Below are 21,250 nucleotides of genomic sequence, written 5' to 3' on the forward strand. Positions count from 1 at the left end.
ACAGTTTTTAAATCCACAAGTGTGTTAAGTGCCTGAGTCCATAAGCAGAACTGGCTATGTGTTTTTGTTTTATAAATATTGAAGTTGACCTTTCACAACTAATAAACATTTAAGAATATTTTAGAGATATATTTATATTGACTTTTATATAGTAGTTTACAACAGTATTTGGTTTTATGTCCAAAATGTTGGTGGAGCAGGTAGAGAAACTGTACTTACCCACATTTTTTTATACTGCACTATAATAGCACATGGCAAGTCTAGATAAATTGTAAAAAAAAAGGGGGGGTCATTTATAGCTCCCTTGCTGCACTGAGGCACTCAATTTATGACCCCACTTGTTTTGTAATAAATATTTAAGTTGTAGTACTAAGGAGGTGATTATAAAGCATATTTAGGTGCTGAGTTTGAGTCATAACCAATAATGTGTAGCCATATAAGTGAATTCTGCATGAAGTGTCCTCCCAGATATTCAAAGGACTATCTCTGAAGTAGGAAACCCAAGATACCCACATGAAGTTTGATTTTTAATACTATATTCTGTTTAAAGGCAGAAATGTTTACCAAACAGAGAGAAAGAGAATGTGCTCACATAGCATGGAGTCAGAAGTTGGCCCATGGCAGGAGGCAGAGAGAACATTATGAACTTGTCATGAAAGATTCCCCCTCCTGCTTGTGAACACATAGCTTTGAGGCCCAAGGAGTTTTATTGCAGTCTGTTTCCAAACTTCATAATCCTAAAGACTTACAGACATACAAACAGATGGAATGAAATGGGAAAAAGTAAGTTGGGGCGAGCGGGGAAATATGCCTGAGAAGCATTGTAGAAGAGAGAAGGTATAATACCATAGCCTTGTCCTGAAGAAGTGTTAGTTAACTTTAATGCCATGCCTATATTTAAAAATTGAGGACATTTCAAATGGAATCCATCAGATAAATATCATTTGACATCTCTTGGATGTCAACCCTCCAAAAAGTTCAGTATTAGAATTTGATAAGAATAACTTAAATTACCTTAGAGACATAATAGTATAAGTGGCACTTGGCATAATTTTAATAAAACAGAGTGAGGTATAATGATGTAATAATGAACCTGACTTCTGAAGCCACTCATCAAAACTGGTTTCTGGTGACTTTATAGTCACCTTTTATACATGCATTTGCTTTGCCCGCAGTTCTTTGCTTATTCATTGTCTCCATAATAGATCAATGTCAGGGACAGCTCCTACTTTTTATGTGATGATGAGAGACCTGCATTTATAATCAGTAACTCCAGTAAGAGACATGATTTGATCCCTGTCTTTAGCTCTTGAATCTGTTTTCCGTTTTTTCTACCAAAATAGTTTCTCTTTTGATGGTTCCTCACCACCTCATTAGATAAAGTGCAAACTCCTCAGAATGATATATGAAGCCTTCCAAGATCCAGCCCCATTTCCAATCATTCTGTTTTCTCCTGCACCTCTGACTTGTAATTCCAAGCAGTCAGCCATTTGTAGTAACTTCAACACACCTTACTGACTCACACCTTTCTTCATGCTGTTCCATCTGCCTACAGCTCTTGCCATACACTTCGTCTCTGCCGGGCAAATTAAGATCACAACTTCGGTTCTTATCTTGTTTTCCCAAGGCACCCTTTACCCACCTCTAAATGATCACATAGCACAAGGCAATGAGCCTCTATATTAGTGGCAGCCCTTGTCTTAGAGTACAGTTGGTAGATGTTGAAGACTTGCCTCTTTAATTGGATTTCCAAGCACAGTTCCCGGCTCACATTAGCTGCTCATTGTCTGTTGAGCTGAACTGAACACTATATGTGAGTCTGCCACAATATAGTCATCTATCCATTCATTCATTCAAAACAACAGCTATTAGATTTCATTTTGTTTATCAAGGCCCTTACTACTTGCTGACATAGCATATATTCTTATAAGTAAAAAAAAAATCAGCTTAAAAGTTTTAAAATTGCAATAGCTTAGACAGTTTAAATGTAATAAACTGAACAGAAAATGTTGAAAATGCATTTTGCCTGCATTTGGGTATTTAAGTAGCACTGAAACTCTCAATAATCTTTACAAGTATTTTAAACTCTAAGACCTGATTTATTAAGTTGGATTTGAGAGCTCATTCTCATATAGCTAATAACCTAATGTGACAAATTGCCTCATGTGAAAGGATGTGTCCAATATATCTAAGAAGAAGAGACAAAGAAGTAAATTGAATGTTCCTCGCCTTGGCAGTGTTGCTCTTCCCAGCCCAATCTCCCAAAATATTACCTCCATTAACGTTAAAACAAGTTCAGCACCTACATTTTGGTAGAAGCCACCAAGCAGGTTTTGTGTGCTTGTTTCCATCTGCCAAAATAGAAGTAACAATTTACAATGTTTTGTTTGCTTCCAAGAAAACCAAAGAAAGGATATTCCAAGAAAATACAAAATTTGATAGTATGCCATCATGTCCCACAGTGAATATCTTTTGTTCATTATCAAGGTGCATTATAAATTTTAGATGACTGCAACATTTAAGCCAGTTGTATTTGTTAAAGGATTATTAGAATTGGGAATAAATTGAATCATCACTGGGGAGGGAATTAAGAGCAGCCAGCTCCCACAGTCAGTCCCAATCAGTCAATCTACTGCTGGGCTGTTTCTAAAGCAGACACCAAGTACAAATAACCTGTACCATTTGAAAGTTTTCATAGGCCGACCTCTTTCTAAAAAAAATACATAAATGTCAATTGCTTCTAAGAAGAGGAAGTCATAGTTAAGTAAAATGGAGAAAGATTTGTTTCTTCATTCAAAAGCTGCAAATGCGAGAAACCACATAACCGCAGATACTTCAGTACTGCTGAAGTATAATTAGAAGACTTATTAATTTAGTTTTGCATATGCTCATTCATCTGTTTTAGAGATATTTGAGATATTCAATTGTCAATTAAGCCCAAAATATTTTAATTGTCTTTCACAGAAATGGGAAGCTCCTTTTCAACAAGGTGTCATTACTCTTAGTGTTGGTTAAAAAATGGGCATAGTCTCTGCCCTCAAATTAATGAACAAGATGACTTCAGAAATTTTTTTAAATGCTGTGAATTAAACAAAGATGAACACTGTGACAAAGAATGACTGGATTAGCAGAGAGGCTGAGAGGGCCTTAGCTTTGACAGAAGTCAGGCCAAGCCACTGCGAGGAGGTGATATTTTAGTCCAGCTCTCAATGATGAGGAGCTGTGTGAGGATCTAGGGTGAGTGTGTCCCTGCAGGAACACAGCAAGACACTGGCCCTGAGGCAGGAAATAGCTCGATGTGGTGAAGAAAAGAAGGAAGCTCCAAGAGACTGGGGCATATTAGGTGAGAAAACAGAGTTAATATTATATCAGATCATGTGGGGTCTTTAGGACATTGTAGGGAATTTGAGTATCTTTACAAAATAATGAAAAGTCATATGGGGCCCTGCAACTAAGGGTACAATATAATTAGTTTTTAAAAGATCCTCGAGGTTGCTGTGTGGACAGCGGGTTGTAAAGAGACAGAAATGGAAATAGGAAGATCAGTGTTGCTAAGAAAATAAGAGGCTGACTTTCAACTTTGTAGAGCTACTCCAGTTAATTGGCAATTCTGTCATTGCATGTTTAAGATGAAAACGACCTTTGAGGGCCAGGATCAAGCTGTGTTATAGAGGTATCTATTCATATTTCCAAGATAAAGAGCCTTCTTTCCAGGAAGCCTGAGTTTGCAGGTCAGTGCAGACGCCAGGTTTCCTCAAGCCACTGAGAAAGTAGCACAGCAAAGGGGTAAAGACACCCACTCTGGATCCAAATGTCCTGTTTTTCACATCCTGCCCAGTAACTTAACAAGCTGTGTTACTGTGGGTAAGTTATTTAACTTCATTAGGCCTCTTTTTCTCACCTAGCAAAGACGATAATCTTCTTACCTAATAATAGACAAACATGTAAATTGACCATACCTTCGCTGCGCAAACCAGCCAATCAGGATAGTATGCAAATTAACATAAAGATGGCGGTTAATTTTGCATGCATAGGCTCCAAGCAGTGGAGCCAAGCCTGATGGCCCAGCGAAAGCCTCACGGCTCCAGGGCCGGCTCCAGCCAGAGCCCGGCCAAAGCAAAGGCCTGGGTGCCGGGTGCCGGAGTAAAACCAGTGCCAGCAGCCAGGGGAAAGGAAGGCCTATTGCACAAATCTCTTCGTGCAACAAGCCTCTAGTAATAATAATAATTAGCCTGTTTCATAGGATTGGCCTGAGATTTTCATGAGTTAATATTCATTAAATGCTAAGAAAAGTACCCAATAAGCACTGTAAAAAGGTTATGAGACATACAAAAGAAGCACAGAGGTGTCAAATATTGCCAGCACCAGATACTGAGGACCCGAGGACCACAGATGTGTGGGGAGCTTTTGTTCTCCAGTGCAGTGCTTAGGAGGGCATGTGCAGTAGGGGGAATGATGTATATCACACATTGCTTAAAGAAATTACTCAAGGATGATACTCCTGAGAACATCGACTGTTGGATTCCTACTCAATAGAAGTTTTCTTTCCTTTTTTTTTTTTTTTTAATAGAGTTCATATCTCACAACAGAAGCTCAAATATCACACATTCTTTTTCGGTCTGGGCTTGGCCATCTGATTATGGCAAAGGACCATAAGGTAGCATGGGTAATATGTATATGGCCTTTGGGTAGAGGTGGGGGAAGGAGGGCTTCTGACAACAAATTAGCTCTCCAATAAAGCAAATCCTACTGAGAACATTCCCTTTTCTCTTCCATGATTATGAGTATTTCTAAATGAATTAATGTTTGGAATGGTAACAACGTGTGACCAGAAGGAAGAGTCCACATGTATTATTGTGCTGCTGGATTCTCCAAACATGGAACTACCTATATCTTGAGTTCTTCATTTATTTATTAATAAATTCCTTTTCTTTAGGCCTCTTTGGACTGTTGTTTTGTTACTTGGAGTAGAATTATCCAGTCTATAACCTCTGTCAAATCATTCATTTTTTTCAACAAATAGTAATTTGATCCCTTTAATGTCAATCTTAGTATAGAAGTAAAATAGATATGAGCCCTAATAGCATTTATAATGATTGTGTTATTCACCATTTACTTCTGTGATTTTGACCTGCGTGATTCAAAGTCATGGATTTTTTTTCTTTGTCCCCTTGCCCCTCCACAACATAATGAAGTTCCTTGGATACCAAATGAACTTGATTAATGTTTATTGAATTGTATTGAATAGCTTTGGATAATTGAATATTTCTTCCCCCACTTCTTATAGCTGTAATTCTATATAACCTAAGATGATTAGTTCTAATTCTATATAACCTAAGATGATTAAACTTAGAATAAAAATCGCATTTTACATTAAGTATTAATTTTCTCACCTTCAGGTAAAGTTCAGTCAAAGAAAGCAATGCAAAACAAAGCTTGATCAGTTTTAGAATCAATGTGAATAGAGGAGTATTGCTCTAATTCAGTGGTTCTCAACCTTCCTAATGCCGAGACCCTTTAATACAGTTCCTCATGTTGTGGTGACCCCCAACCATAAAATTAGTTTAGTTGCTACTTCATAACTGTAATTTTGCTACTGCTATGAATCATAATGTAAATATCTGATATGCAGGATATATTTTCATTGTTACAAATTGAACATAATTAAAGCATAGTGATTAATCACAAAAGCAATATGTAATTATGTGTTTTCCGATGGTCTTAGGCGACCCCTGTGAAAGGGTCGTTCGACCCCCAAAGGGGTCGCAACCCACAGGTTGAGAAAAGCTGCTCTAATTGAAAGATATTTTGACTAAGAATTATGCTTCACTCAAATTAAATATAGACTCATAAAAGTAGGAAAAGAAAAATAACTTTGTGAATGTATATTATTAATAAACTTTCTTTCTTGATACTACTCATTGGAGAACATTATGGGGGAAGACATGTCCCTATTGATAAGTCTTTCAGCGTTGCTAAAGTATTATGACAGCTTTTTCTAAAAATTGCTAGAAGACATTTTCTTCATATGCTTCCACTCAGGTTTTTCTCAAAGAGATACTTCAAAGAGAACAGTAGAGCACTTTCCAGAGTGAGCTGGTCTTCTCCCAACTCCAAAGTAAAGAATACAGTAATACAGACTATAATAGCATTTGATTATCACCATTTCTCAATCTTTTTGAAGATATGAATTAAGGCAGAATAGAACTCCTAATTCTAGTTTTCTTTCAGCATTATTCATCTTCCCCTATTTCTCAGGTTCCAAAACCCCTCCTCTCTGCTACGCCTTGTGAAATTCTCAGGTTTCCTCAGGTGCAGAACACTGAGAAAGTAGGGCGTTAAGTCTAATGTCTGAGGTTTCAGCATGTCCTTTGCAGTTCTACATAGAATCTGACATGTAGACACTCATTACTAGATCTCAATTCCCTCTAATACATCTCTTTTCATTGTTCCTGAAATTCTCTCCATATACTGCCCTAAATTCCTTACTCACTTTTAAGTTTTATGTTCTAATAAAAGTATTTTATGGTTAAGTAGAATTTAGAGGTTTCAAACTAAAATGAGCATTCCTTATACTTTATATCCCTTATATTCTATGAACATTTTAACCATGGTCCTCATATTATGGATAGACTATGATCTTTTTAATTTTTGTTTTATTTTCTTACTCAAGCTTCAGTAGAATTGATTATAGCTAATAGATGGCTCAAAACCATAGATTAAAAACCTCTTATATACCGGGCACCTGGAATGGAAAGATAAATATAAATGGGTCTTGGCTCAGTGGACTCTTGCTCTAGTTGGGGAGAGAAGTGAGAAGGCAAACAAACCAAGTCTAGGTCGAACTGGTTCCCAAACATATAGTAGATGTTTACTAAATGTTTAAGAATGAAAGGAAGGAGCACGGAAGGGCTATATTTGAGTATACACGTTTGTTCACCAAGTCCCAAGGGTTTTATCTATATTCATTGCCTTAATAATCTCATTCTCATGGTTTATAGTATTGTGTATTAATCGATGACTCTAGACTTACATCTCTAGCACCAACTGTGCCTCTGAATGTATATCTGATTTTCATGTGGACATCTCCACTTGGACAGCCAATACGCTTCACACACTCAACATTCCAAACCCCAATTCTTGAACCTTTCCCCCACACCTACAATTTACATATTCTTTACTATCTCAGTGAAAGACAACTCCATCCTTTTAGATACTCAGACCAAAAAAGTTAACTCCTTTCACATCCTATATCAAATTGCTAAGTGAATATTATCAGCTCTGACTTCAAAATGTATCCAGAATTTTAATCACACATCACTTCCATCACTGTCATAATGGCTCAGGTCATGGTCAATGGTCTAGACCAGGGGTGGGCAAACTTTTTGACTCGAGGGCCACAATGGGTTCTTAAACTGGACCGGAGGGCCGGAACAAAAGCATGGATGGAGTGTTTGTATGAACTAATATAAATTCAAAGTAAACATCATTACATAAAAGGGTATGGTCTTTTTTTTTTTAGTTTTATTCATTTCAAACGGGCGCGGGCCGTAGTTTGCCCACGGCTGGTCTAGACCCAAGATTATTGACATAGGTTTCTAATTACTTTAACTGGTCTTCCTGCTTCCACCTTTGCCCATATAGTCTATATTCTCAACACATCAGCCAAGGTGATCTGCTGAACTATAAATTAAACCATGCCATTCTATCATTTCAACACATTTCCATCAACTCCCATCCCATGCAGAGAAAACCCCAAATTCCTTACAATGGGTTATCAAGGCCCTTCTGGATAGCTCTCTTCCTTTCTCTCTCTGGTCTCAACAAATGGTATCTATCACTACTCTCATAATTATTCATAAATTTTAAAATCAATGGAAAGGGCCTCGTAGGCTTGGCTAAGGATTTTAGACTCTCTTCTGTAAGGTAGTGGTCCTCAAGTTTGAACACACATCACAATCACGTGGATGACTTCTGAAAACTGGTTGCTGGGCCCTACCTAAAAGTTTCTGGTTCTGTAGGTTAGGAGTAGATCCTCAGAATGTACATTTCTAACAAGTTCCCAGGTACTAGTATATTCATTACTAATGGCTGTGTAGCAAATCATCCCAAACTGACTGGCTTAAAACAATGAACATTTATTTTCTCACATTTTTTGTGGGTCAGGAGTCTAGGTGAATGTGGCGGCCAGGTGTCAGTGAGGGCAGTGGTCATGGTCAATGGTCTAGACCAGCTTGAGTGAAGGAGGATCTGCTTCTAAGATCACATGTGAGGTTTTGGTGGGATTCAGTGATTCTCGGGCTGTTGGACTGAGGGCCTCAGTTCCCTGCTGGTTGTTGGCTAAAGACCTCCCTCAGTTCTTGGCCATGTACTAGACTCTCCACAGGGCACTCACAACATGGCAGCTGGCTTCCTCAAAGATAGCGCGCAAGAGAGCGCCCCAAGATAAAAACCACAGTTTTTTAGTAACCTAATCTTGGAAGCTACATCCCATTACTTCTACCACAGTCTGTTTGGTAGAAGTGGATTGCTAAACCCAGCCCACATTCAATGGGAGGGAATTACATAAGGGTGTGACTACCAGGAGGCAGAAATCATTGGTGGCCAAGGTGAAAATGATGCTGGTTTGAGTGCCATAATCTGAAAATCATTGCTGTAAAGAATTTTAAGCAAGTGAGTGACATGGATGGATTCAGCATGGAGAGGTCCTGAAAAGGGAGGTGAGACTAGTTATAGGAATCTATGTCAGTAATCCACATGATGACCTCTATGTTCAAATAATTAATATGCTTTTATGTTCTGAAAATTAGTATTTTTATCCTCAACATACCTCAAATATTTGGTCTAAACTTCCTCTATAAGTGAGATATTTGAAAATAACTTTCAAGGTTATATAAAAGATCTGTATGGAGTTAAATTCAATAAGGGTTTCAGTACCATCTTGTCCCTTAATTTACATTAGTGTGCATTTAAATCAAGAGATTTCAACCTGGACTATCATAAAAGGTACTTTGTACTTGGCCATTAACAACATTCCAAGATGAAAGTAATTGATGGTTCTAAATATATAAGTGCAGACATTCAAATACCTCTCTCTCTCTCTCTCTCTCTTTCTCTCTCTCTCTCTCTCTCTCTCTTTCTCTCTCTCTCTCTCTCTCTCTCTCTCTCTTTCTCTCTCTCTCTCTCTCTCTCTCTCTCTCTCTCTCTCTCTCTCTCTCTATATATATATATATATATATATATATATATATATATATATGAAAACTTAGACTAGACCACAAATTAATAATATACTCAAGAACACAGTAACTATTAAATATGCTTGGAGAATGGACAGAAGAAATGGAACAGCACTTCATAAAATGAAGGGAAAATTATTTTAATTTAAAGATAGAAGTAAATGTCTTTGAAAGTGTGGGAAATTGTGTAGCATCAGTAGACTTGAATGTTATTTTAACAGAATTATCTTTGCATGGAAATACTTGATGCTCTAATTATTTTTTCTAAAGCTTGACAGTTCCTTTTCACTGTGCGTTTAGCCCGGGCAGGCAGCCTGCTCGTCCCCATCAGCGATTCCCACTCAGAGTCTGGGGGCCTGTGATACACTGTTTTAGTGGCAGGTTTCATATTCTTTTGCTGCAGCAGCATGGGGCAGCTAAGCCGCTCTGGCTGCAGGTTCTGTTCCATTGGCTGCTTATTTGTCTGAAGTCAATTCACTTGCCTGCTCTCACCTCCTGGTTATTGATTTTGGCTGACATTTAGTTCAACATGTTATCAATTCTCTTAATCATCTCAAAAGTGAGAAAGGAGCAGAGATGCCCTGTTACCCATCACATTAGCCCAAGACAGCTTCAGGTCATCCATTTCATAGACAGTGGCCCAAGGGTAGACAAGTGTTTACCTTAGCACTATTTCAGACACAGCGACAGTAATGGAAAAGTTAACTCACGCCTCCAGAAGTATATCAAATTCCTGATTCTTTATTTTAATCAAGCAATCTTTTTTCGACCTCTATCACATCTAGGTGCCCCCCTCCCCAGTATTACTATGAGATAAATAATTAATGCTGCGCAAAGTACAAATGGACAAGACTTTGAAAAGGTTCAATGTTACTCAGAAAATCAAGTAAAACCTTGCAAACCCATATGAAAAAAAATCAAGAAATAGAGACAAGCTCTGTTATTAATTTTGTCTTACAAATGTTAATCAGTTCAGTTAGGAATCTGAGACATAACACAGGGCTTTGCCATGAACTAAAGCCCAGATAAAATAGGATGGCAGCTAGATGCCCGTCTTCAAGGCCATCTGAAGATAGATGAAAGAGCTGGTTGAACTGTAAATAGTGCATGACCCTTTCAGTAAGTACATAAAAGTAAGAAAGAATTGCATTCTTTGAGCAAGTAAGTAAGCTGAAGAGGAAGTATTGCATAATTTGAACTATTTCTAGTTTTAACCATGGTTGAAACAGGACTCTTCTAACTTCTCCTAAATTCTAGATCATATTTCTAATTGCTTAATGAGACATCATTCAGGTATGAGTCTATTTCTCCTTCAGTATTCCCTACCTCTCTTAAAAACAAAATTGTTGTTGTGAGATCCTTGAAGGTGGAAGTAATGTCTAATTCAGCTTTGTATCCCTCATGTTTTTTTTTCTCCCAAACTAGAAAGGAGGCAGGCAGCTTATAATTGTATATCTAGATATTGAAATGATTCTGTAAAAAGCCTGAAGAAATGAATTTATTATTTTGTAACTTGCAAGCTTTAAGTTAGCATAAGATTCATTTCTCAGAGCAGGGCCTTGTCATTAAAGGATAAGAAGACAAGCATTAGCACCAGCCCAGAAGCCTGTAGAGATGTGTTTTTTGTCAGATCGGGTAATTTCTCAGAACAGGTCACCAGGCAAGGAATAGCTAAGATATTAATTGCATTACATAAGCATTAATCAAACACTTCTTTTGAGCGAGTCGCTGTTAGAAGATAGAGTGATGAATAAGAAACAGACCCTGAAGTCTGGGAATTTCTATTTAAAGAGGAGACATAGCGCTTATCACAAGTACAATTAGATAATATTCCATTGTCTGTTTTCTCTATTAGTTTCAAAGCTCTGTAAGGGCTGGGATTTCCTATTCCTGGGCATTAGCACCTATGAGGCACTCCCCAGATGCTTCTAGAATGAATGACTCATTTTTATACCAAGTGGAGGTTTGTCATTCTCTACTCTCCATTCCCATGTCCCTCCTCTGCCAGGCCCTTGTCTCTGCCTGGACCATTGAAAGGCTCCTCACCCATCACTGCAACTCTCCTCCAGCCAGCCTTTTTTCACACTGCCAAGAGAGGGACCTTTCTAAAACGAAACCTGATCCCGCTTAAAATCCTTCATGTCATCTCCAGTAACAACGGCCCTTCATTTTGAGGATAGAGAGTCTTCTGAAAAATCTGATAAAACCATGGAACATTTTCCCAGTTACAAGGCATCTACAGCACAAGATTGTGTAGTCAGTTTCTCTGTTTATGGTCTTCCTAAAGCCCTTAAGCTTGATAGATGTCTAGAAGCTCTAAGTTAAGTATCTCAAGATAAAGTATAAACTGTTTCGGAGAGCACAAATTGCCTGCCACTTCTATGCCACCTTCTGGCACTGTCCTCTCCCCCAGCAGCCATACCCCAATCTCATTTTACACACCAGCCATACCGATTGTCTAGTATTACTTCCCAAAATGCACTATGCTCCGTGTATCTTCCTGGGATTGATGTTCTTATCTGACAACCCCACCTCTTGTCTGCTTGGTGAATCTTAATCACCCTGTAAAAACAAGCTCATATCCCTCCACCTTCAGGAAGTCTCCTCCCACAGGCCATCTCTTATGTCTGTGGGTTACCTCTGCTTCTTTCACAGACCTCTGGGGCTGCTTATCTAACTATATTACCATGATCTTTACCTCCATGTCTTTCCTCTAAATGCCAGCAATACTACTAATACTAATGGATAGTATTCATTCTGAGGTTGCAAATGCATGCAGCACTGTTCTAACCATTTTATATGTATCAAATAATTTTAGCTCTCACAAAACAGAGCTAGGTATTATTTCTGTCTGTTTTTATAGATTGGTTTAAACCTCTTGTGGGTGTTTTTTTCAAAGTCAACCCAAGGGGTTTAATTTTTAATTTCCTGAGTCAAGAAGCTTATCTGAAAACATGCTTATTAAAATGAATTGAACTGAAATGCAGTATAAGAAATATCAGCAAATTGCCGAGACAGTACTTATAATAGCTGCCATTTGCAATTTGCTTATAAGAGCACCAACTATCTCCCTATACCCTTGGAATTTCACCGTACATTATCACTAATATTCACTGCACTTCAGTAAGGCAGGTATTAGCTCCCACCCTTAACAGTAGGGGAAGAAGACCCTCTATTTAATTCCTTGACAAATTGCTGAATATGCAATCTGAATATAGAAGAGGGGAGCCTTGGGAAGACTTCTCGGGAGGGGTTGGTCTGTGGGTGTAGATGATAAAACAAAGAGTGTCCGCAGGGCCCTTGCTGGTCTTGCTCAGTGGTTAGAGCGCCAGCCCATGCACAAAGAGCCTTGGGTTCAATTGCCAGTCAAGGGCACGTACCTTGGCTGCAGATTAGATCCCCCCGCCCAGGTCAGGCTGTTTGCAGGAAGCAACCAAGTAATATGTTCTTTCTTTCTCTCTTCCACTTCCAATCTCTCAAAATCAATGGAAAAAATATCCTTGGGTGAGGATTGACAACAAAAGAAGAAAAAGAGTTTCCACAGGTTCTGTAGCTTGGAGAAAGTATGTAAGATGATAGAGGTGTCAAATGGGAAAGACCACTTGACCCGTCGGGAAGATCCCAACAATGAGGAGAACCATGGTGTGGTCACATAGTCTTACTCTGAGCTTTGTAGATTTGCAAAAAAACTATTAGTGCTCCCAGGGGTCATCAGCTTAGAAGGTTGATTCAATTTAGACAGATTAACCAGAAACTAATATATAAAAATAAAAATGGCACTTTATTAATTCATAATTCATTCACTGATAAGTACATTCACTTCATCTTGTTATATCTGTATGAGAAGTTACATCATAATTAAAGAGATTGCCAGGAGCACACAGAGCAGAGTTAGGGGAGTTGGTGAGACTTAATTTTCCAACAAATATTGAGCATATCTATATGCCACTCACTGCACTGAGGAATGCAACAGTGATCAAAAAAGGACAAAGATCCTAGGCTCCGAGATATTAAATACTAGGGTTGTGCATCATTAGGTTCTGGCCTCCCATCTGCATTATAAGGACAACCCTACTATGTGCTCATAGTGATTGCAAGGAACTCCCTTTTGAAAAGTACCCTCAATGCTTAGTTTGCTCCTCAGCTTTCCCTTTTGTCAGTGCTCTCATATTGCTAGTAAATCCACTTTAGATTTAAGAAAACCTTTCTTCAGTGATGTTTATTCTAACAATTAGATTGTATTCAAGTCTTGGTCTGATATTATTCTGTTCCTTGGTCTGATATTATTCTGTTTTTTTAAGCAGATACCCTGCTTATCTTCCTTGTTCTGTTGCATGTTCAGAGCTTAACTCTGAGAGCAGGAGGCCTTACTTCTCTCCATTGCTGGCCTTACGTCTCTCCTGTACATCACCTACACAGTGCAGCTTGAGAATTGTGCTTCTGTACATTTTTGCAAATTAGCAATGTGGATCATTGTGTCTGTACCTAATAGAATAGAGAGAGAAGGGGTTGAAAATATAGCTTGGAGCCAAATCAGGAGGATTTTGAGGGCCAGCATGAGGAGTGGGAACTTTATTCTGTATTTGGTATGAAGTCATTGAAAAATTTAGAATAAGAATTGGCATAATCAGATATGTATTTTTAAAAGGTACACATTTCAGTAGGGGAAAAAGAACCTCTATTTAATTCCAAGGGGGGAAAAATCAGATATCTAAAGAACAACACTTTCTAAAGCTGATTCTTATTTCTATTCCATGCCTCCGTTCTCCTCCTTTATACAACTTAATCCCAATTGGTTTAGGATCTTACACTGCTCCTTCTTGAATTGCCCTGCCAAGCATCTAAGTTCAGTGATTAGGGATTCTCTGGAGTTCTTTTCTCACACCAGTTCTGAATAATGTTGTCCTAGCTAGGAGGATAATCCATTGTCCCAGATATGTTTGTGGATATAAAAGTAAATGGGATATGTACCACTGTTCTGAAGAGAACCCAGGGCAATAACCAGATTCCAGAATTCGGTTTTCCAGCAGCTTGCGGAAGCTGCACCACAGACATGGCTGGTCAGCCTGTATTAGACCCTGGCAGCGGCCTAAGTCAGTTCTCATAGCGGTCGCAGTTGTCAGTGCAACTGTCTAGCTTTGAGTTGGTTAATGTTCTTAGGCAACTTCGGTGAGTTTCCCACAGCAATGGAATCTTTCCTGGACGCCCAGAAGAACTAGGAAAGTGCTGAGGGGAAGTTGGATTTAGAGTGAGTTACAGTCCAGAGTGAGGGACTGGTAATGCATAATCCACTCGTACTAAAGGATTGGTTAAGCCCCTGAAACTTTGATGCAGAATTGAGGCTCAGATTAAAAATTAAATTCTAGAAAATTAAAAACATTTGCACATTGTATATACTTAACAATGGGATGAAATTTTGACCTGCATAGTTTAGAATCCAATAGATTGAGTCAGTGACTTTCAAGGAAAGTTGTTGAATCAACAGAAAGGTTTAGTACGCCACTAAGCAAGTGAGAACAGCAGAAATGCTGAGTTCAGTTTCATCAGTTAAAAAGCAGTTTCAGGCTAATATGAATCTAGTTTAAAGGCTAATATGAATCTAGTTATCAGAATAATGAAATGTGGAAGTAAAAGCAGGATTATAGCATGGGAAAACAAAATCTAAGGAGAAACAACAAATGAAGTTAACTAACTATTCAATGTAAGAGCATACTAATCACCCAGATATTCACTATGTGAGTATCCAAATTATGATGTTGATAGAGAAGCAAAGGTTGCTTAAAAGAAAAATAGTCTCCAAAACAGTAACGTTTTATGAAACATTTTCCCATCAAAACACTCAGCCCAACTCACAGTAGCATTAATTCCCACCAATTCCATCAAAGCCTTTAATTAGTCTCTCACTGACTATGACTCATTAAATGTCCAACTTAAAATTCAATTCTAATGCAAATCAATTGCAAACTGAAATTTCAAATGTTGCAGATCAGATTTCATGAAGTTTCTGTAGGTGACATAGAATTACTCATATCACACCAGAATTATTGACAAAACGTCATTTTGTCCTATCTTCATTTTTTGTTAGAAAAATCAGCATTTGATTTAGTCTACAGTTGTTACAAGAATTGGTGCATAGTTGAATTATAAACCTAATTTATCAAAGGAAAATTAAACATACCACATATTTAATTTTTAACTGAAGATAACATCCAAATTTAACTTCTTATTGTTATTATTTTGTTATATTTACCATAAAAATGTGATATGTTTTAAAGGGATTCACTTTCAGTGACTTTTTTTTAACAATGTAATTGAGTGTCTACCATACTAAATAAAGCAGATGGAAGTTTATGCAAGCAAAATGACATTTCCCCTGTAGCAATTCTGTCTAGAGGGCAAATATAACTTAAAAGGGAGTAAAAGTGATGAGTGAGAAACAAGATCAGATTGATGGATAGATTAGAAATCAAATGTCCATTCATCACAAATCCTCATTATACAATTGTACAACTGACTACTGGAAATGCAGCTTGTTTAAAATATCTAGCCCACATTTAGCAGGTATATAGGTTTTTTGACATGCATCCCGTGCTTAATGTAATGTTATACTAGAGTGTACTTATCTAGCCTTATTTTCTTTTCCTATTTCTTATTTTAAAAGTATGTTCAGTGCTGTCGTCCCTCACAAAACACTTCAGTTATAGCATAGTTACAAATTAAATAAATAGAACAGATATTAAGGATCTTGCAAAAAGTCTACGAGTTGAATCTATTGAAGATGATAGTTTTGGGGGGTTTTGTTGTTGTTGTTTTCTCTTTTTTAAGTTTATCTTTATTAAGAGTATTATAGATGTTCCCCATTTTGCCCCCATTGAAGATGATAGTTTTATTCTTAAATGTAAATAAGATTTTCATGGGGGGGAGGGGGAGGAGACTAAAGAAAGATGATAATCTGTAACTATTGGTTTCAAATCCAAGTGTTTTGGAAGATTCAATATTGTTTAATATAGAAGCTCATAAACATTTTTCTGGCAACTGTGGTCTGTGGTTAGACAATAACTTACCCTTTGACCTTGAGTTAGATTAACGTGCACAGCCTCTGTTTCGTCTTGGCAGAGTTGGAGTCCGTGGCCCTCTTAAGTGCAGAAAAATGCAGTGTTGGCTAGAAAGTTCTCAGATGCATTCTTGAAACCTAATAATTCTACCAGGATGTAAGCTTGAGAAGACCATTCAGGCTGCAGAAAGCACTGCAGTTCCCAAGCATCATTAGTGGGGGAAGTTGACTCTAGTGGAAGCTTTTGGATGAATTTCTTTTCTCCTGCTCTCAAAGGACCCCAGAATAGTGAAATGTCATAAACACTTTCCTAGTGTTTTAGACTGAATTGCTTTGAGACACTCAAAAGTAATTTTCCCAATTTTTATAATAAGGTCAAGTTTAAGACTTTTTCCTTTGAACCATTTTCAGTTCAAGTATATTTGGAAAATAAAGCATTTTGCTAAAAAGCCCCTAGATCTAGACTCTTTGAATGATGTAAATTCTCAACTGCATACTTTTAGCTTTCACAGGAAGTGTTCGTTTTCTTTATGTCACACAACTACCATTTCATCACTTTCAAAAGCCCCCTGGGCCTTGCGGTTCTCCAGCATCAGCTCTCTAATTTCTCCGCCTTTCTTTCAGAATAGGCCTCCGTCCCATTTGTCTCTCACAGAAGCACTATTTATTCTCTCATCCACAGATATTTTGTTAAGTTTCTATCACAGCCATGGGATTAAGGAAAGATACAAAAATTCAGAAGCAAAACCTCTGTCCAAAAGAGAGAACATGAATTCTATGGAGGTGCTAAAACATTTAAACAATTCACTGTAATATAAAGCAGAGGTGTTTGTTCTCTGCCATAAAACTGCACAGGTAGTCCTAACAGGTTTGGCTCAGTGGATAGAGCATCAGCCCCCAGACTGGTGGGTCACAGGTTTGATTCTGGTCAAGGTACATACTCAGTTGCAGGCTCGATCCCCCACTCCAGTCAGGGTGCATGAGGGCGGCAACCAGTCTATGCCTCTCTGTCTGTCTGTCTCTCTCTCTCTCTCTCTCTCTCTCTCTGCCTCTCACGCTCCTTTCCCCTCTCTCTAAAAATCAAAGGAAAAAATATCCTTGGGTGAGGATTAACAAAAATAAATAAATTTTTAAAAACATTATGGTGCAACATACAGATCTTGTAACATAGAAATGCACACCAGAAACGTATATAATCATGTTGACCAATGTCACTACAATAAATTTAATTAATGCCCTAACTGGTTTGGCTCAGTGGATAGAGCATCAGCCTGTGGACTGAAGGGTCCCAGGTTTGATTCCGGTCAAAGGCATGTACCTTGGTTGCGGGCACATCCCCAGTAGGGGGTGTGCAGGAGGCAGAGGATCGATGTTTCTCTCTCATCGATGTTTCTAACTCTCTATCCCTCTCCCTTCCTCTCTGTAAAAAAATCAATAAAATATATTTTAAAACAAAATTTAATAATAATAAAAATTTAAAAAGAAATAGGAAAAGTAAGGTAGGTCAATTACACGATGTCTAATGACTATATATTAAACTGAAATGAGTGCCCACAAACAAAAACAAAAAACCTGCACAGGTAAAGTTGTATGGTAGCCAAAGAAGGGGAAGATGTGTCTTCCAATTGGGAAGGAATCATGGGAAGGCTTTTTGGAGGAGATGATATTGCAGCAAGAGCTTGAAAAGTGAGTAGGGAGTGGAATTGGGGTTTGGAATTAGAGTGTGTCAACTGCAAGTAGTTCAGATTTGCTTTAAGACAGAATAAGTCAGGGTGGAGAGTTCATATAAGGCAGTGGTCGGCAAACCGCAGCTTGCAAGCCACATGCGGCTCTTTGGCAGCTTGGGTGTGGCTCTTCCACAAAATACCACGTGCGGGCACGCTTGTATAGTGCAATTGAAACTCGGTTTTCGGCCTGGGTGAGTCTATTTTGAAGAAGTGGCGTTAGAAGAAGTGGGGGGTATTGGTCGGGTGGCGATGGGAGACGCGTTGCAGGCGGGTGTGGGATACGCAGCACGGGGGAGGTACATTGTTTTGAGGTATGTTCGCTGAGGTCGACCCCTTCCAACTCTCCCATCCAGACTCCTCTATCTGAAACAAGTATACAAGACGAGTGTGGATGGGAGAGGTGGAAGGGGTTGACCTAAGCGAACTGCCCTCAATCAGATTGAGGTTTTAGCAAAGGCCAGCATAGGAGTACCCTAATTAAGTTAATAACAATGTACCTACCTATATAGTTTAAGTTTAAAAAATTTGGCTCTCCAAAGAAATTTCAATCATTGTACTGTTGATATTTGGCTCTGTTGACTAATGAGTTTGCCGACCACTGATATAAGGTAACTAGAGGCCCAGTGCACAAAAAGTTGTGCACTCAGGGGGGTCCCTCAGCCCGGCCTATGCCCCCTTGCAGTCTGGGACCCCTCGGAGGATGTCCACCTGCTGGCTTAGGCCCGCTCCCTGGGGGATCGGGCCCAAGCTAGCAGTCAGACATCCGGCTGAGCAGAGCTCCCCCTGTGGGAGTGTACTGACCACCAGGGGACAGCTCCTGCATTGAGCATCTGTCCCCTGGTGGTCAGTGTGTGTCATAGTGACCAGTCATTCCCAGTAGTTCTGCTGTTAGGGTCAATTTGCATACTACCCTTTTATTATATAGGAGTGTACTGACCACCAGGGGACAGCTCCTGCATTGAGCATCTGTCCCCAGGTGGTCAGTGTGTGTCATAGTGACCAGTCATTCCCAGTCGTTCTGCTGTTAGGGTCAATTTGCATATTACCCTTTTATTATATAGGATAGAGGCTTGGTGCATGGGTGGGGGCTGGCTGGTTTGCCCTGAAGGGTGTCCTGGATCAGGGTGGGGGTCCCGCTGGGGTGCCTGGCCAGCCTGGGTGAGGGTCTGATGGGTGTTTGCAGGCTGGTCACACCCCCTTCAGGTGGAGATCCCCACTGGGGTGCCTGGCCATCCTGGGTGAGGGTCTGATGGCTGTTTGCAGCTGGTCACACCCCCTTCAGGGTGGGGGTCCCCACTGGGGTGCCTGGCCAGCCTGGGTGAGTGGCTGATGGCTGTTTGCAGGCTGGTCAAGCTCCCCCCCCCCCAGTGGGGACCCTCACCCATGGAGGTTTGGCCAGCCGGGGTGAGGCACTGATGGCTGTTTTCAGGCTGGCCACACCACCTTTAGGGTGGGGGGTCCCCACTGGGGTGCCTGGGCAGTCTGGGTGAGGGACTGAGGACCGTTTTCAGGCTGGCCAAGCCCCCCGGTGACGGAAGCTCCCAGCCTCTCCTTTTTTTCTTTTTTTTTTTAATCTGTGATTTATTTACCTTCTATAATTGAAACTTTGTAGCCTTGAGTGGAGCTCAGAGCTGGCCAGGGCGGGGCAGGAAGCTTGGCTTCCTCCATCACCAGGGGCAACCCAAGCCTCCTGCTCCCTCCAGCTCCGTGGCCACTGCCAGCTGAAAGCAGGTATCTGGGGCTTATTTATCTTCTATAATTGAAACTTTGTTACCTTGAGTGGAGCTCAGAGCCAGCCGCGGCAGGCGGGAAGCTTGGCTTCCTCCATCACTGAGGCAACCAAGCCTCCTGGTTGCTCCAGCTCCGTGGCTGCCATCTTGGTTGGGTTAATTTGCATATAGTTGCTCTGATTGGCTGGTGGGCATGGCTTAAGGCATAGCGAAGGTACGGCCAATTTGTATGTTTGTCTTTTATTAGTGTAGATGTCTTAGAAGATGATCCAACACCTTTTTTATCAGTGCTGTCTAATTGAAATAGAATGTGAACCACATTTGTCATTTGTAATTTTCTAGTAGCCACATTCAAAAGTAAAAAAAACAACACTAAAATTTTAATCTTTTCTTTAACCCAATCTATCTAAAATATTAACATTTAATAGGTCATCAAAATAAATTTATTAAGGAGATATTTATATTCTCTTATTCATAGTGTTTGAAATCTAGTGTGTATTTTACACTTACAGCACATATGAATTTATACTAGCTCTCTTTCAAGTTCTTCATAGTCACAGATGGCTTGTGATGGCCGTATTGGACAATGTATTGATTATAGTAAATGAGGACAAGAAATGAAGTAAATACATTGAAGAATGCTAGGAAACAGCACTCATTTTGCTCAACATGTATATGTTGTATGATTTGAGTGGAAGAACCTGTGCAGCTCCAAAAATCACCTGCCCAACTCTCACTTCTGCCCTTGGTAATTATAGTGGAACCTCGGTTCTTGAACTTAATGTATTCAAGAAGACTGTTCAAGAAGCTGATTCAGTTTTCGAAAAAATCTATTTTCCCATTAGAAATAATGGTCTAGAACAGAATTGAGATGGAAGACTTTTGAGAACCAAGGTTTGACTGCATTTGATTGTTAATCAGATACCCACAGCTCCCAATCACAGTCCATTTGCTTTGGAGTAAAGTCACTCTGCTGCTGGTTCTATAAAAATGCATGTGACACACCCCCAAGTTCATTAATTTAATCCCTTCCCCTGGATATAGTTGTTGATTCAGTTATGGCCAATGAGGTCGGAGGATGCATTTTCAGAGGTGTATAGGACAGATGGTTTCTCTTTCTATTGAGAAAGCAACCTAAGGTGCCTGTCTCTCATTTTCTTACTCTCACTCTCTCTTTCCCTTCATGTGAACAAAGGAATTTTAGGTAGCCACCTTGCAACTACCAAGGAGTAAGCCTGAGAAAAGAGTAGAGAGACCAACAAAAAGAGCTTTTGATTATACCAATAAGCCTTAGAATTATTCCAACCCTATATCCTGTGGGAGAGTTTGCTATCCAGTATCCACTGTCCCCTTCTTCCTTAGTAATAGGCTTTGCTGTCTGAGTCTGGCTCATTGCCACACAGAATAAACACTACCTTTCCCAGCCACCTTTGAAGTGAAGTATGGCCATACGATTAATTCTGGCCAGTAAGATGGAAGCAGAAGTATAATATATGACTT

At 39.4% G+C, this 21,250-nt stretch overlaps 1 protein-coding gene across 2 annotated transcripts in view; it reads left to right on the forward strand.

The window, feature by feature from the left end:
- Positions 1-21,250, forward strand: part of ADGRB3 (adhesion G protein-coupled receptor B3) — a 677,464-nt gene that overhangs the window by 451,568 nt on the left and 204,646 nt on the right. The gene's annotated exons all lie outside the window — the stretch shown is intronic.

This window comes from Myotis lucifugus, unplaced genomic scaffold (genome assembly GCF_000147115.1).
Source record: "Myotis lucifugus unplaced genomic scaffold, Myoluc2.0 scaffold_59, whole genome shotgun sequence".
Taxonomy (NCBI): Eukaryota; Metazoa; Chordata; class Mammalia; order Chiroptera; family Vespertilionidae; genus Myotis; species Myotis lucifugus.